At 42.1% G+C, this 16,135-nt stretch overlaps 2 pseudogenes; both read left to right on the top strand.

The window, feature by feature from the left end:
- The first annotated feature begins 1,684 nt into the window (after nucleotides 1-1,684).
- Nucleotides 1,685-6,445, top strand: LOC136516615 (uncharacterized; annotated as a pseudogene).
- A 3,166-nt stretch (nucleotides 6,446-9,611) lies between these two features.
- Nucleotides 9,612-11,907, top strand: LOC136516007 (uncharacterized; annotated as a pseudogene).
- The last annotated feature ends 4,228 nt before the right edge of the window (nucleotides 11,908-16,135 follow it).

The raw sequence follows: 16,135 nt of genomic DNA, 5'->3' as shown, positions 1-16,135 counted from the left end.
TGCAGTGTTTCTAAAAAAAACAGCAGCAGCAAAACCATTATGATACATGCTTACACCAATGCTTCGTATCTATACCTAGAAATAGATGAAATACAGTGGCTTGATTTAGAGTATGTAACATGTCATTTATGGTGTGATCTGATATGAAACGTATTATTAATCATAATAAATGTGATAGAGTATCATGGCCATCATACTGAAATATTGACACCATGCGGTAAACTGGTAATTGCTTGCTACCTATTGTACGTTAAAATAATAATCAGTCCACTATCCACACTTTGAGATAGTGCTAAGTTTTTCTTTTGTTCATTTCAGTTTTCTGAAAATTGTAAGAGAATGGTTTCCCTGGACGTTTGGGCATTTCTTGAAATGTTAAGTGTTACTCACTTAATATAAGATTTTACTTGATGCATCCAATGAGCAGGATATCATAGATGGTGGACCACTGTCATATGATGAGATTCTCTGATCGTGGCCTGAAGTACCATATACATGGCACACATTGCATACATATCCTCCTGCGTACGTGTAACCAGTAGCGAGTCTATCACTCTATCTATAGAAAATTAGCAATGGCTTCTACCAGCTGAAGATTATAGGTATTCAGCATGCTCTTCATAGCACTATAGCAGGTTAGCAACCACAAATGCAACTTCCCATAACTTAAAAAACATCACTTAGTGTGATTGTGTGACATAAGCTTTTTACAGTCGAGGATTTGCACCACCCTCCAAAATGGCAAGAATCTCTAGTCTGTTTTGCCTTTGGGAGATCCTTGTCTTTTTCGTATATATGTTCAATTGCCTTTTGAAACTAAGATTTCAATCCTAAAGCCTAACTGAATCTGCAGGCAAACTAATAAATGGTGTATGTTCCACAGACAAGGAGTATTGTATCGCTTAGTCAGAACTCAGAACCATCCATGTCCAAGCATCACCAAAAGGAGCTACATAGCACACACGTTGAGAATTTATTCAGCGATGCACACAGCGTAGTGGCATTGAAAGGCTAGGCCGATGTTCTATTTAACTGAAAAAACACAAACGAATATCCAAGTTGGGCAATCTTGTCGCGTTGGTATTGGCAATGTGTGTCGAGTGAATACACTACCTCTTTTTAGGTATCTTGATTCCTTGATGTGAAGGCACACAGCAACATATTCTCTCCAGTGACATCCATAGTGGGGGGCAAAGCGGCAGCGATGGCTACACAGGCCACCATAAACGACTGGTCCCCGATTCGCCGAGCAATCCGGCCGTCACCTGTTCAGTTCATTACAGATCAGCGTGGAGCCGTGGACGCAACCTAGCACCGGAATCTCGAAAAAATAATCACGCAAATGGTTGGGAAAGAAAATCACAACACGGTTGAAGTTGAACTAACCCAAACCCGGACAGGAGCACGGATGAGAGTGCACGTCCTCCTTCCAGGAGAGGAGGAGATGGGAAGGTGAAGCGCGCAGAGGAGTGGCTACCAGCTTGAGGCGTTAGGCCGCCGGCTCGACGGCGGCGAGTGGACGCCGCACATGGGGATTGCGTAGCAGCGGCGGACGACAGATGGGCCGCAATCTGTTTTTCTGAGAGGAGGCGGGCCACAGAATCGGGCTGCCGGGATTAGGACGAGTGATGGCTGGGCCGTATATACGTGGGCCTGATGCTAGAGGGGAAAAGTGGGCCGCGACCTCCATACAGCCCAACAGAAAGGCGAGGAGACGAACCGAAGAATCGCCCAAATCTCGCTTGCGTTTCTAGCGTGGTGTCTCTGTCTCCGACTCTCCGTCCCCGGCACCGGCGGCGTGATGGCGGACTGGGAGGGGATCCCAGCGCGGGAGCGGCGGCAGATGGAGGAGATCCTGCAGCTCGACATGGAGGAGCTCAACGTCGAGGTCGTCGACGACAACGAAGAGGACGAGGAGGAAGAGGAGGGTGACGGCAACGAGGAGGACGACGACATCGATGCCTTCCTCAGGTGACTCGAAGGCCACACGGCCACCGCACAACCCTTCCTTCCTTCAACTCCATTTGTGTATTTTACCCTCATCTTCCTTCTCCGACATAGGGGCCCCACTGTGCTGCTCTGTGTATTTTCCCTTTGTCGTATGGATGCTACTTACCCATTTCCTGTACAGTTGGTTTACCATAGGTCTACCCAGTGCAGTTAATGTTCCGCAACATTTGAAGGAGGCTGTGGTCGGAGATCGTTAAGCTTATGAAGATCTTAAGCGCCCCAAATTCAGCCTTGAAGAACTAGTGTATTTTCTAGGATGAGGAGTTGGGGATTTCAGCTTAAAGGAACAACTCTGGAAAGCCGGGGGCCGGGGCCGTGTTAAGCTTTTGATCACTTTGTGATTATTTATTCATTCTTGCAGTGCTTTGTGTTTTGTTTCAACTGGATCATGATCAAGTGTGGTGACCGCTGAAACTTGCAGTGTAGTTTAGAGCAATGCTAAGTCTGGCGTTACAATTTTGTGCTTATTCACTTCATTCTTATATACAGAGATTGGTGCCTTTGGAGACCACCTGCAAGCTTTTTCATAGTATTTTCGAGATGTTTATCTGAATTCGTTTAACCATTTGAATGTTTCTATTTATCAGAGATAACAATGGGGATGGAGTGGCTAGCACCTCTGGGCCATTCACATTCAATACATCTCTAGCCTCATTGCACACCTACCTTGGTGGTAAATGTGCTACCTAGTCTTAACATATTTATCATGCCGATTGCAAACTGTGAAGTTCTCTTTTTATATCACTCAGAGGTTGACGATACTCGGGGTAGAGTTACTCTCTTAGATGGTGGCACAGTCCTCAACTTACCAATGTTTTATCTTCAAGGTAATGACTGATTGTAGTATTCTCTTTCCTACATTCTTTCTTTTGATCATCTTGTCAATCTTTATAATTTTTTTATAATGGTCAATCTTTATATTAAGGGAGGTAAGTACACTTGCTCCAATTCCACCATACTTTCATTTATCATATTTTTTTATCTGCTCTTCTAAGTTGCAGTTTGCATTTGTCTTTTTACATTATTTTCATCCAAGCTGGCTGGATACAATTTTTCCATATAGTTGCTGGTACTATTTGTGGGTATGTGGAAATTTGTCTTGTTTTGTAGTAGTATTATCGTGTCAGAAACGTATTCATAAAGCAAATATAAGATGTGCAAAATTCAACATGCTCATGTGTGGTGCCCAATAGGAACATCCAGAAGGATTAGGGTTTCTCTTGATAATCAAGAATGCTTTGCGATTTATACTAGTTATGTTTGATCCTTGAATGGATATGGATATCGGTTATGTGAAAAAACTTCGCCTTAGTTGCAAAGCCTGTGCATTAGAGATGAGACACACACCCACCGATCTTTCACTTGACTATGCAGAACTATACATTAACAGATTGCAGCCATAATTTAAAACTGTCAGCTTTCATAAACAGTGTATCAAAAAATAATGGTCCTATGCATTTTGGTTTTGCAGGTGTTGTTCTATTTCCTGGAGCTACCCTGCCTCTCAGAGTTAATTGAGGATAGATTAGCAGTAACTATCGACAAAGCTTTGAGGCTGGTCGATGCTCCATGCACAATTGGTGTGGTGCGTGCCATCATGTTAAATTCAGCTGCTAGCTTGCTACTTTTTCTTGTGGATTTTATTTGTAGTGATTATGATCCAATTGTCCAGGTCCTCATGCGTCGACTCCCAAATCATCGACACTATGCTACTGCTTCCGTTGGAACAACCGCAGAGGTCTTGCACACCTGTTTCTATTGTGATTTTTGTTTCGTTTTGCAGACCAGTTAGCAATTGTTCACCAAACTTTCATTTGGTTGGATGACTTTTAGAGAACAGCTGAATCATATGTATGCAACTGCCATGTGTCAATCATGTGTCCCCCTGGCTAAATATTGTTGATCTTGCATGCATAAAGCTTCAAGATTATCTCATGCATAGTATGATTATGGACATTAACATGTTAATAGGCATCTTGCGGGCTTCATTCCCTTTTAGTTATTTAGTCAACATCATAAGTTGCAACAATTTCTTCTTAAAATACCCTGTTCAGCTCAGTTCATATTATTTTTGGTCACGTTATAGATACGTCAACTTGGAAGGTTGGATGATGGTTCATTAAATGTTGTTGCCCGTGGGCAGCAACGATTTCGTCTTAGGAAGCATTGGATTGACTGTTGATCGTGTGGTAAGTCCAAGCGTGTTCTTATTCTTTTGAAATAGGAACATTTTAAGAATATAGCTAACTTCATTTTTCTCTTCTCAATAGGTGTGGGGTGAGGTACAAATTATTGAAGAAGATACTCCCTTGAGAACTCCTAGAGATGCATTTGCTCAGCTAGCTGCATGTAATAGCTTCAATCTGCACGCTTCATCATCAGTCATCAGTTTGGATATGTCTCCTATCAAACAAGACCATATAGATTCAGAACTAGAGTGCGATACTCCATCACCAAACAGTAATATAAGCAACCCTTCATCAATGGATACAAGGTTGTGCTATCTAGGTTCACAGTCAAGTGACTCGATGAAGTCATCCTCAGATGAAGACGGAGATTCGATGCACACGCAGTTTTGGAGGCGGAAGCAACATTCTGTGAGGGAAAGTGGTGCATCAAGTCATTCAGACAAGAAGACCAACATGAGCAATGAGAACGATCTTTGCCTGACGCCTCTCCAATCATTGCCAATAGCAAAAACAAGAGATGCTAAGCGGCGGCGACAGTACCATGCTTACTCAAAGCAGGCTTCTCAGGCACCATTATCATTTTGGCCTCGGTGGGTATATGAAATGTATGATTCATATACACTTGCTCGCAGCGCTGCAGGTATAGAAATCCAATCTCATCAACCTATTTTGTATGTCTGCAGTTTTGTAAAACTCTTTTCCTGTTACTCTAAGATAAGCGCAAGCTGCCTTAGGTGTCCTTGGAATTTTTGGTCAATTGTTTGAATTACACTGTTGCCCTCATTGCAGAGTTATGGAGACAGATAATTGCAAACCCAAGCATGGACGATCATGTAAGAAAGCCAGATATTTTGTCATTTCACATTGGAAGCAAACTTCCAGTCTCAGAATCTGTGAGACAAAAACTTCTGGAGATTGATGGAATTTCATATCGCCTACAGAAAGAAATTCAGCTTCTCAAGGCCTTTAATCATATTAAATGCAGAAATTGCCAGGTAATGGTCTACTGTATCTGGAAGTGCTATTTTAACGAAGTATCCTAACTAATGAACCTTTTAATTGGATTTGCTGTGTAGTTTCCGTAACAAAATGGTATTACAGCTATGATCTTGTTGATTAGCTTTTTAGAACTTTTGGCTGCCCCTTGTCTATTCGTCATAAGGTCTAGTCTAGTTTAAAGTTGGAGGCAGAGGCAATAGGTCTTATCGGTTAGCTGTTGCATGCTCCATGATGATTTAGTGAAAATGACATATAGATCAAGCTGGTTGATACTTCTTATGGCAAATGTTGGCCATCGCCATACTACAAAGTAAAACACACATAATTGAATCTGTGAATTTTTTAGCTTACTTTTACCTACCCCATTTTGCTGACTTGTTTGTTTCTTCTACAGTCTCGTATAGCAAAACGTAGTGACATGGTGGTGATGTCTACTGATGGGGTTCTTGGTGCCTATGTCAACCCTCAGTGGTTTTGTCCATGAGACGATTACAGTCAGCAATGCAACTGGGCTAGCACTCATTGGCAATCAGTCTACAGTTCACAGCTGGTTTCCTGGGTATGATCTTGTCTCCGTTGTTTGTTGTTCATTTTAGTGTCTGCCTTTCTCTGTAACACAACTTATACTATGAAATTAAGTCGAACAGTGTTACTTGCAACTCTAGTAAGTACTTTTTCTTTGCCGTGCAGATACTCATGGACGATTGCAGCATGCATGGCCTGCGAGTCCCACATAGGCTGGCGATTCAAAGCCACCAAGAAGAATCTGCGACCTAGGTCATTTTGGGGGATCCGCAGCTCACAAATTGCAGATGACACACAAGTAGATCAGAGCGACTGATGCTCCAAACGTCCATGCATACAAGGCCGTAGTGGCAGTGAACTACTAAGCCATGAATGACCTGGTGTTCCCAATCCATCTCTTCCTGTCGTCTCTAGTTCATACGCACCAGTGACTGCCAGCATTTTATCTCTTAGCATAGTAGTGACGGTGAAGTTCCTTGTAAAATAATCACGTCCTCAGGGGTGTTGTACTGTTGTAGTGCCCTGCACTGAATTGTTTTACTGAATCCTTTTTTTGTCTAAATAAGATATCTGTTTCCATAGTATATGCATGATTTTCAATTACAGATGTTCCATGGTGTGGCATGGATGAAGGCCAATATCTTTTCTGTTTGGAGCCAGATGGGTTTATCACTTCTAAGAAGATGCAGCCCGGATCACTCAAGGGCCGGTGAGAGGATAGGCCCGACCCAATTTCCATAGGCCTGCAAGGTGAGAAGCTGACTAACTCGATCTGCACTGTCTTCATTGTTGGCAGAAAGGATCTGCACTGTCTCCATTGTTGGCAGAAAGGATGATGGCAATCTCAAAAAAGAAGAAGAAGAAGAAAGGATGATGGCACCATTGAGCCGTTTGAGATGATCGATGTGAAGAGGATTCAAGAAATAATTGAGTCCATGGAGGTGGCGGAGGAGGTGCCTCCAGGGCCTATGATGACTTGTTCTTGAGCCGTGCACCATCACCAATTCTGAGTAACTGTTTTAGAAAGTTGAGTTGTGACTCGACCATGCTCTCAAGTCTCAACTTCGTGATGTTCCCTTCAACCAACAGTTACCTGGGTTTGGGTATGGACCAGCTTTATTTATCATGGCAAACGAAATCTTTTGGTACCGGGGATCAGCTCAAGAGAATGATTGTCGGCCTGGTTTGAACGAACAAGGTGTCTACCATGGTAGGCTTGTCTCCTTCAGTTCGCTACTCAGTATTCAGGTGTACGTACATATTTCACTCCGCAGAAAACTGTGGGTGTTTGATGCACTGACTAGTCCATCACCCTGCGCGCGTCGGCGAATCACCTGGTGAAGGCGCTGATAAAAAATATATGTTCAATCTTTGCATGGAAATAATATTAGGGGAAGCCCTCGTGAGCGTCGGCGAATCACCTGGTTAAAGCGCTGGTAAAAAAAATATATGTTCACTTTTTGCATGGAAATAATATTAGGGGAAGGGGTTTAATGCAGATGTGTCATGCACAGAAACGCACAGAAACTGAAAGATTTAAGTTCTTTTTATATGGTGCAGGACACATCTACTCTGCACTGCTTTTCAGATCGTGGCATTTCCTGTGCGTGGTAATCATAGATACGGCATTTCTAGATCATACACATCTGAATTTCGCACTGGATGTATTCTATTATGAATTTCTGAAATCTTGGAGAGTAACGATGCTCATACATTTAAGCAAATTTGAGTTCCATTCCAAAGGAAATACAAATCATAGCAGTGCAAAACATAGAAAATAAAAATTCCACTCCAACCCAAGGGAAATAATCTTTACTCTTGCTATGCTTGCTAGATTCCTGTACCTTCTTCCAACCATTCTAAACATCTGTGTTTTAGAATCTATAGTTTTTCACAAGCCACTGTATCCTATTTTAGTTTTTTTTTTCAATTCAGTCTATTTTGCACTCCTTTGTTCCAGACAAGCCATTGCTTGTCAACAAAGAATTGTTGGATAGTTGACATAGATGTACTTCGTAGTGGGCTTCTCCTGGCGTTTTACGCGAAGCTTCTCAGGCGTCTCTTGTTCTTCCCAGCAACATGTGCCTCACTCGCTCCTCGATGGTCGTTGCACCTTCATTTCCCACTTCAGCAATGACAGGGTTAGTGCTACTGATAGTATAGTGTGACATTACGATACCACCCAAGAACACTGAGAATGGCAATCAAATTAGGCAACTGCCATAAAAAACAACCAGTAAATATCAATTGCACCTGCATTTATGTTTTTTTTCCAAAAAAAAATATCTACATGGGGTTCATAGTACAGGGTGGTCATTTTGGCCAGCATGCAAGACAGAGAAGCCATTACCATACAATAACAACAAAGCCTTTAAGTCCCAAACAAGTTATGGTAGACTAGAGTTGAAACCCAGCAGAAGCAATCAAGGTTCAGGCACGTGAATAGCTGTTTTCCAAGCACTCCTATGCTAAGGCTAAGTCTTTGGGTATATTCCATCCTTTCAAGTCTCCTTTTATTACCTCTACCCAAGTCAACTTCGGTCTTCCTCTGCCTCTCTTCACGTTACTATCCTGGCTTAGGATTCCACTATGCACCAGTGTCCTCTGGAGCCTCTCCAGTTGGACATGTCCAAACCATCTCAACCGGTGTTGGACAAGCTTTTCTTCAATTGGTGCTATCCCTAATCTATCACGTATATCATCGTTCTGAACTCGATCCCTTCTTGTATGACCTGCAAATCCAACGCAACATACGTATTTCCGCGACACTTATCTGTTGAACATATCGTCTTTTCATAGGCCAACTATTCTGCACCATACAACATAGCAGGTCTAATCGTCGTCCTATAAAACTTTCCTTTTAGCTTCTGTGGTACCATTTTGTCACATAGGACACCAGATGCTTGGCGCCACTTCATCCACCTTGCTTTGATTCTATGGCTAACATCTTCATCAATATCCCTATCTCTCTGTAGCATTGATCATAAATATCGAAAGATATCCTTCCTAGGCACTACTTGATCTTCTAAACTAATATCTTCGTCCTCCTGAGTAGTAATGCCGAAGTCACATCTCATATACTCAATTTTAGTCTAAAGCCATTACCATCATGTAATGAAAACATCACGATCAATTGAAGAAAGAAACCTAGGCAATAGTTAAAGGAGGAAGCAGTAGACAACCTGGGGCTACTTATGAAACCCTCTCTCAGCAAACATGTATTCAAGAATCAGAACCAAAACACAGAATAATACTACCATTTTCATTTTATGAATGGATAGCTATCGTGGACTGCATATTTCCTGTATATGCCAATTCTATAAAGCTCACCTGCAAAATGAGAGTGAAGGAAGGGCCCAAGGAGCCTACGATAAGTGGATACTTCACAAAACTTGCGTACCAGTGTTGGATACCGTATTGGATATGGATACTCCGCGGATATGTTCGGATACGTATCCCGGACGTATCGAACAATTTAGCAATTTTCAAATAATAAAAATAAACCAGATACTCATGGGACACCTACGGGACACATGTGCAATACCTTCAAACCCTAACACCACTCAGTCACTTCGTATTAAAGCCCTCTGTTCAGCTGTGCCCCCCCCCCTCTCATCCCCATTCGCGCAGCCATAGCTACCTCACGCACGGCAGCCTGCTGCTCACCGCATCCCGGCCACCCACCGCCTGGAGCAGCGCCGCTCATCACTCCCTTGCCGTCACCGCCGCTAGGCCACCAGCTTGTGCCTCCTCCTACTCCTTCCCCTTCCATGGTGAGTCCGACATTCCTCTACTTCCTCCATGTCTGGTCCTTCCCTTCTCAAATCAATCTCCCCATGTGCTGATTCATATGCTCTATGTTTATTTCCCCTCGTGTCAGATCATCAAATGGTGACTAGTACGAATGCTTCTGCATCCACTCATAGTGGTGAAAGTGAAGAATTTTCTATTGCCAACAATCCTGCTATTATAAATCGAGTCTTGGCTTCTGCTCGTGTGATTCCTACAGACGATGATGACAAGAAGCCCCTATGGAGGTATGTTCAGATTCTTGAGAAAACTAGAAAGGGTCAAGGGGGCAACGCAAAGATGAGATGTAGACTTTAGTAACAAGGGTTTCCAAGGAAGTTACTCTAGAGTTAAAGCACATCTGTTAAAGATTTCTGGTTTCGGGGTTACATTTTGTTGAGTGGTGACTGTATATATTCTTAATAACTGCAAGCTAAAGTTTTTGCTGCAAATGCTGCTGCCGGCAGGAACCTTCCTAGAGATATTCCACTTTCAACTGAGGGCAATGAGAAGAAGGAGGAAGAGGAGGGGTGTTTCGGCTATTGAGTGCAGCTTCAATCTAGAAGTCCGTAGCCAGCTTGATGAACTGATAGCTAGAATGTTCTACACAGGCAGGCCTGCCTTTTAATCTTTGCACTGTAACCCATATTTTAGGAAGGCTTTCATGTTTGCTGCCAATCATCCAATTGGAGGATATGTCCCTCCTAAGATACAACAAGCTGAGGACAACTCTTCTTGTGGAAGAGAAGACAAATGTTGAGAGATTGTTGTAGCCCATCAAGGCAACATGGAATTCTAAAGGTGTGAGTATTGTATCAGATGGATGGTCAGATGCTCAAAGGCACCCACTCTTGAATTTCTTAGCTGTGACGGAAGATGGTCCAATGTTTCTTAAAGCATTCAACACTGAAGGAATATCCAAGACCAAGGAATATATTTCAGAGAAGATGCTAGCTATAATTGATGAGGTTGGGGCACAAAATGTTGGATCACCGATAATGCTGCTAATTACAGAGCTGCTGGTATCATTGTTGAGCAGAAGCACCCTCAGATTTTCTAGACCCCATTTGTCGTGCATACTTTGAACCTTGGCTTGAAGAACATATGTGCTCCTAGGGACATTGAGGATGAGCTTTGTGATGAATTCCAATGGATCAGTGAGATCATTGGAGATGCTAGCAGTATAAAGAATTTCATCATGAATCACTCCATGAGGCTATCCATGTTCAATGAGTATAGCAAGCTTAAGTTCCTTGCCATTACCGAGACAAGATTTGCCTCTGCTATTGTGATGATGAAGAGGTTTGTGGCTATAAAAGATGCTCTTTCAGTGATGGTAGTGAGTGAAAAGTGGACTACCTACAGGGAGGATAATCCTGGTCCGGCCCAATTTGTGAAGGACAAGATTGTGAATGATGTGTGGTGGGATAAGGTGCGCTATTTCCTCAGTTTCACTGATCCTATCTATTCTATGGTGCGGGCAGCTGATACTGACAAGCCATGCCTCCACTTGATATATGAAATGTGGGACACAATGATAGAGAAGGTGAACAATGTGATATATCGCTATGAAGGGAAAGAGCCATATGAAGAATCCACCTTTTACTCAGCTATGCAAGACATCTTGGTGAGCCATTGGATAAAAAGCAATACCCCCTTGTACTGCTTGGCACACTCACTAAATCCCAAGTACTACACTGAAGCATGGATCAATGAGGTTCCAAACCGACAAGCCCCCCACAATGATGAGGAGATTTCAGAAATGAGAAATGCTTGTTTCAGGAGGAATTTTTCTGGTGAGGAATTAAAAAGGGTCAAGCAACAATATGCTAATTTCTCTTTGTTTGGACCTGGATTCAATTCATTTGATTCACTTGAGGATAGAACTTATATGGATCCAAAGCAATGGTGGGGAATTCATGGTCATTCTGCTCCAGAACTGAAGAAGTTGGCATTTAGATTACTTGGCCAGCCAATATCATCTTCTTGTGCTGAGAGAAATTGGAGTATCTATGGGCTGATTTATAGTTCCTTAAGAAATAGGTTCTAGTTCGACCTTTTATTGTTGTTTTTTTAAATCTCAATTGTTTGACACCTGTAGTTCGATTCCTAATTACAAACTTGCAATTGACTTTGTAGGCTCAATCCTGCACGTGCTGAGGATCTAGTTTTCACACACCAGAACTTGCGTCTTCTTTCTAGAAAAAATGAGGAATACAACCATGGTCCATCAGCAATGTGGGATATTGGACCTGATACTTTTGAAGCTAATTTTGAGGGCGGTGTTGATTTCCTTGAGCATGCTGATCTGTCACTTGATGAGCCAGACCTTGAAAGAGTTCTTGAAGATCTTGGGGCACTAGTGAAAGGTCCTAATATGGCTAGAGGGGGGTGAATAGCCTATTTAAAAATTTACAAATTAACTAGAGCAATTTGATTAGTATGACAAATAGCGTAATGCAAACTTGCTCTAGCTCTACAAGGGTTGCAAGCCACCTATCCAACAATTCTAGTTGCAATGATTACTTAGGCACACAAACTTGCTATGTAATTTCTCACTAAGAGCTCTCAACCTTACTACTCTAAAGAGCTCAACTAGATGAATGTAAATAACAAAGCAAGCTCTCAATTCTAATTACACTAAAAAGCTTGTATCAACTAGTTTGCAAGAATGTAAATAAGTGAGTAGGGTGATTATACCGATGTGTAGGGGATAAACCAATCACAAGATGAATATATAGCCAATCACCGAGAGAATGCCAAAGACCAGAGACAATCGATTTTCTCTCGAGGTTCACGTGCTTGCCAACACACTACGTCCCTGTTGTGTTGACCAACACTTGGTGGTTCAGCGACTAAGAGGTGTTTCACAAACCTCGTCCACACGATGGGACACCGCAAGAACCAACCCACAAGTGAGGTAACTCAATGACACGAGCAATTTACTAGAGTTACCTTTCGACGCTCCGCCAGGGAAGGTACAACTCCCCTCACAATCACCGGAGATGGCCACGAACAATCACCAACTCGTGCCGATCCTACACCGCTGCTCCAATTGTCTAGGTGGTGGCAACCACCAAGAGAAACAAGTGAAATCCGCAGCGCAATACGAATACCAAGTGCCACTAGATGCAATCACTCAAGTAATACACTTGGATTCTCTCCCAATCTCACAATGATGATGGATCAATGATGGAGATGAGTGGGAGTCCTTTGGCTAAGCTCACAAGGTTGCTATGTCAATAAAAATGTGCAAGAGAGCCCCCTTGAGCCAGCCATGAGGCTATATATAGAGCCCCCATCAAATAGAGCCGTTATACCCCTTCACTGGGCAAATCGCGCTTTGATCGGACGCTCCGGTCATACTGACCGGACCCTGGACACAGCGTCCGGTCCACAGATGTAAGCCACGTGTCATTCTGAGTTAAACTTGAACCACCAGATCACAACGGCTATTAACTGACCGGACGCTTCGACAAAACTGACCGGACGCTGAACCACCAGCATCCGGTCGTTTATAGTAAGGGTCCAAATCCGGTTTTCTTTGATTGAACGTGTCCGGTCCACCTTGACCGAACACAGACTAGCGTCCGATGCTAAACCCTAGTCATTGTGTCACCATGTTAGTTTGATCGGACATAGAAACCAGCGTTCGGTGCATCTTAGGTCCAGCGTCCGGTGCAACACCCTCGGTACTGTGCAGACCCGTCAGTTTGACCGGACGCACGCTGCTAGGGTCCGGTGCTTTCAGAACCAGCATCCGGTCAGTTGACCGACGCCAGCGTCTTCGCGATCAACTCATTTTCACTTCTAACTTCTTCACCCTTGCTCCAATGTGCCAACCACAAGAATTTGCATCCGGCGCAATAGAAAATAGGCATTCCATTTTCCTGAAAGCGCCGAATCCCGCCGAGCTTGCGAACACCACCTCCTTTGTAGATGTGCCAACACCACCAAGTGTATCACCTTGTGCATAAGTGTTAGCATATTTTCACAAACATTTTCAAGGATGTTAGCACTCCACTAGATTCTAAATGCATATGCAATGAGTTAGAGCATCTAGTGGCACTTTGATAACTGCATTCCAATACGAGTTTCACTCCTCTTAATAGTACGGCTATCTATCCTAAATGTGATCACACTCACTAAGTGTCTTGATCACTAAAATAAAATGGCTCCTACATTTTATACCTTTGCCTTGAGCCTTTTGTTTTTCTCTTTCTTCTTTTCCAAGTTTAAGCATTTGATCATCACCATGCCATCACCATTGTCATGATCTTCGCCACTGCTTCATCACTTGGAGTAGTGCTACCTATCTCATAATCATCTTGATAAACTAGGTTAGCACTTAGGGTTTTATCAATTAACCAAAACCAAACTAGAGCTTTCAACTAGGTCTGACTGAAGATGTTGGATCAAGTGACTGAAAGACTTCTTGATTATTGCCAATTTGTCATGGCCAGCTGCCGTTCATGCATCATCACTTTATCAATTATCGTTTTATCATTTCATCATGTAGTTATGTGTGTATGTTGAACCTAAGTTTGAATAATGGCTTGATGGCCTGAATCGCTGAACGTTATGCCCTGAACAATATTATGTTATGTAACATTTATGGTCTGTGCGCTAATTTCTAATTTTGGTGGATTTATTTTTTATTTTTTATATATATATTGCCGTATCCCCATATCTGTATTTTGGGAAAAATGGCATATCAGAGTATCGCCGTATCACGTATCAGTATCTGTATCCACGTATCCATGCATCATAGCAAGGAGCCAGCCCTAGGCCAATGGCAGAGGATTCTTCGAACGACTCATGTTCGGTACACTAAAACCTGCTATGTCAGACCTCTCATTTCCACTGAACTAATTGTCACCACCGCTACCTATCACTAAACTAATGGGTTACCTATATATGAAAATGTCAACTATCACTCTACTAATTCTCATTATATAGCACATAAATGGCGTTTCCTCTCATTGAACTAATAAATCCATATTAAATCAATTTATCCCTCAAGATAAGGCTTAGGACTAGCCTTACCTTGTGATTAGAAGAGGGCAAAGGCAATCAGCGATGCGCTTCTTGAGCATGTGCACAAGCTTGATAATGGGCTAGGCATAAAACTAGCATTGGATATGCATTTCCTCACACTGGCTTGTGTATGTGGACTATTAGGCAGATAGTTTAAGCCTGACAAATAGGTTATGTAGAGATATAGGTGACCAAGTAATAATTGGAACGTGCTGCAATGTTATGGGTATAATCAGTAAGCTAAGGTGGTAATAGCTATTCCATAATTATGAACCATACTTTTAGAAACAATCATGCAAGGTAAGAGTCCATACAGGTTCTTGTTAATAGAACACATGTGAACCAAAAAACAGCAAAAGCTGCATAGGAAATTTACCAGGTTCGTATCCTGTGATATCCACGACTTTGTGTTGAACACCAATAGTGGGGTGACCCTTACAAATAATGTGAGTCAAGGGAAGATAGTGATATGATAAACAAGGAACGAAGAATCAAAAAATAATAAAAGTTCCCTACAGAACTCACCCAAATGCCGCGGGATGGGTTTAGACTATTTCTGCCAACAGGCTAGCCAACCTATGTGGGAATTTTTTTTCTTTAATCAATCAGCAAAGTACTGAAGGACAAAGCAGAAAAAATAAAATATGGAAAATAAATGTTAAAATGCAGAAATAATAATAATAAATCAAAGGAACATACAAGAATAGGGCTTGCTGCAACCAGAAGACTGTCTAAACCACAAGCGCCTCACGAAAAGGACATGAACTGAACATGTGAAGTAATGAAAAGCATAAACACCAATGCAAAGAGATGAATCAGGTCAAGCAGACCACACCACGGATAGCTAATAATTCAGTAGCAGACGATATATGGTTATGGAATCTGGTACCTTCAATAGTTGGGATACCCATGTTCCATGTATGATTACGAAAACAACTATAACTCTTTGTTTGTTAATAGCCAAGAAAACAGAGCTAGATAGTAAGGTTGCTAAGCAAGGATTTTTGTAACTATGATTGAGCAAACAAATATTAACTCTATCTATTCCCTTTGTCTATAGCAAATAACAGAGGTATATGACAAATTTAACATTTAATAAATCCCAAATCTGCAATGCCTAGGCAGCAAAGGTCACAACACCTGAAAATCATTTTCACATATGTAGTTTACTTTATAAATAGCAAAAGAATATAAGTAGTTGCAAGGCCATTTTCTGTTTGTATGTATTCACCCAAAATAGAATCTGACATTCGTGGAATATAAAGTGATGGCCATAGTGATGCCTATCTATTATGTCTGCATTTTTTATAAGTCTCAGGGGGGAGGGGGGAGAGAATCCTTGACCTGGATTATATTAATGCGGCTGTTTGCATTATGTTAGAAGACTGTGAATTCATGTTCATAGAGAGAGGTGGCTAAAAAATGCACATAAGTACCTAATTGGGAGGCTGCTTTTGTGTAGATCCTAGAGAATTGGGGATGTTGCTTTGCTTGTCATCCTGGTACTGCACCCTATACGGTTTGGAATATGAAGCCTCTGCCATTTTTTTGCAGCGGAGTAGCATCGCCCTTGCTAAACCTGCAGA

Source organism: Miscanthus floridulus, chromosome 17 (assembly GCF_019320115.1).
Source record: "Miscanthus floridulus cultivar M001 chromosome 17, ASM1932011v1, whole genome shotgun sequence".
Taxonomy (NCBI): domain Eukaryota; kingdom Viridiplantae; phylum Streptophyta; class Magnoliopsida; order Poales; family Poaceae; genus Miscanthus; species Miscanthus floridulus.
Note: the sequence above shows the minus strand (reverse complement) of the source record. Positions and strands in the feature narration are given on the sequence as shown.